This window comes from Penaeus monodon, chromosome 36, assembly GCF_015228065.2.
Source record: "Penaeus monodon isolate SGIC_2016 chromosome 36, NSTDA_Pmon_1, whole genome shotgun sequence".
Classification (NCBI taxonomy): Eukaryota; Metazoa; Arthropoda; class Malacostraca; order Decapoda; family Penaeidae; genus Penaeus; species Penaeus monodon.
Window position 1 is genome coordinate 5,293,551 of NC_051421.1, and position 2,500 is coordinate 5,296,050.

Consider the following 2,500-nt stretch of genomic DNA (forward strand, 5'->3'; position numbering starts at 1 on the left):
GGTTGTGATGATAGTGGTGGATGTGGTGGTTGTGATGTCAGAGGTGGGGATAGAGGGAGAGTAGTGGTGGTGGAAGTGGTGGAGCGGTGGTGGTGGTAGAAGTGGTGGGGCGGTGGTAATGAAAGTGGAGGTTTGGATTGTGATGATAATGGTGGTGGCGTATAGGCTGCATTCAGTGATGGTACTGACGGTGAAGGCTTTTAACGCAATACTTTGTGACAAAAAAAAACAATAATAATAAATAAATAAATAAATATATATATATATATATAATATATATATATATATATATATATATATATATATATATATATATATATATAATAAATAGATAATAAAAACACAAGCAGTAGTTGTGTTATCAGTGTAGCATCAAGAGCAGTAAAGTACACTATATCTTTAAGCCGATTTTCTTGCTAACTTCATCACCAATATAGCTCTCTGGCAGCTGACGCAGACTGAAAGAATTACATGTTTGATCTTTATTACACTTCTACTTCTCCTTAGCTATGAAAATGGGGGGTTGGGGGAGTTGGGGGAGGGGCAACATTAAACGCAATAGGAAAACCAGTCTGCTTAACGAGGGAACGCAAAAGTCCTTGTAGGCGTCGGAGAGACTGTGGCAAGGAGAAAGGAATAGCAGGAGCCGAGAAGCCTATGAGGGATTGCGTAGAAAGAGGATTCATCAAAGTCCCTATGACGTTCTTCGCGCTAAGGACGTTCTTCGCGCTAAGGACGTTCTTCGCGCTAAGGACGTTCTTCGCGCTAAGGACGTTCTTCGCGCTAAGGACGTTCTTCGCGCTAAGGACGTTCGCACGACGGACAAGGCCCGGCGAAGATACATCGTGCGAGCGCGACCGGACGACGCACGCACGCCGGGGTTGTAGCGGTGGGCGGCCGCGGCGGTGTGGGAAAATCCGTGTGCTCTCTGTTGTTCGCCTGTCGTGCTGTGTAATACCTTTGTGAGGACGCCCCTGGAGGGACGTGGCTACGTCTCCCTTCCCCTTTCCCCGAGCCTCCTACGTGCGGACGAACAGAGGCGCTCTGTCCGCACGTGCCGAGGCTGCGCAACCCCACAACGGCCGGTTTTTGAACACTTCTAAAAGTTCCTTCACCGGGAGCCCGAAGCGACTTGAAAGTAAGGTCTCCAGAAAGCCTCGTGTGCATCAGACACTGTGCAGACTTGCAGGCTTGTTGTTGCTGGAATCATTCATGATGGACATACTGTATATTTATGTCTGTATCTGCATGTTTAAAATATAGAAAGACAAAAATACACAGTGTATGAGTGTCTATATGTTTAAAATATAAAGAGACAGATAGAATTACACAATGTGTGTGTGTGTGTGTGTGTGTGTGTGTGGTGTGTGTGTGTGTGTGTGTGTGTGTGTGTGTGTGTGTGTGTGTGTGTGTGTGTGTGTGTGTGTGTGTGTGTGTGTGTGTGCGCGCGTGTGTGTGCGTGTGCCTGAGTGATAGTGTAAATGCGTTACCTCCAATTTGATTACTGATTGGGAGAGAGATACGGATGATTGGGGAAGAGAAAAGTGTGAGACAAATACAAAAGACTGGTAAACAAAGAGTGAAACACAGAAACGAGTGAACATGATTCAAAAGGCTTAATCCCATTCGAGGGGCGAGAACAGCAAGGCGAAAAGACTTTGGGATCTGCTACCCCCTACAAACACACACATACAAACACAAACACACACAGCACACACACAGCACACACACACACACACACACACACACACACACACACACACACACACACACACACACACACACACACACACACACACACACACACACACGTTTGTGTATGTATGAGTAGATAAATACTTTAATTCAAAATCACCTAACAATATGCCACAGACTCTGGAAAGTACCTGGTCTATAGCCTGATAACGAAGTACACCTAACATGCAGTATTTAAAGCAAATCAACTTCCTTTTTAACGGCGACATTTCCAGGTGATTTTCTTTCTCCTTTTCATCCCAGCAACGCGATACCTCCAATTCTATCCCAGTTTTCAACACGTTATTCGAGCGACTCGTCCCCTTGGTAATAGGAGCGAGTGTTGTTTATTGCCAACATGGTGTGTGGCACAAATTAAGTTCCTGATGATATTAACGTCGCACAATTACTCTCTCAAAGAAGAAAGGAAGGGAAAAAATCTGCAAAGTTTGATAGAGTTATGGGAGATTTTTGATTGAGTCGCTATTTCGGAGGAGCTAATCAACGGGGCATTGTGTGTGTGTGTGTGTGTGTGTGTGTGTGTGTGTGTGTGTGTGTGTGTGTGTGTGTGTGTGTGTGTGTGGTGTGTGTGTGTGTGTGTGTGTGTGTGTGTGTGTGTGTGTGTGTGTGTGTGTGTGTGTGTGTGTGTGTGTGTGTGTGTGTGTGTGTGTGTGTGTGTGTGAGTGTGAGTGTGGAAGAGGAAGAGGGAGAGGGAGAGGAGAGGAGAGGAGAGAGAGAGAGAGAGAGAGAGAGAGAGAGAGAGAGA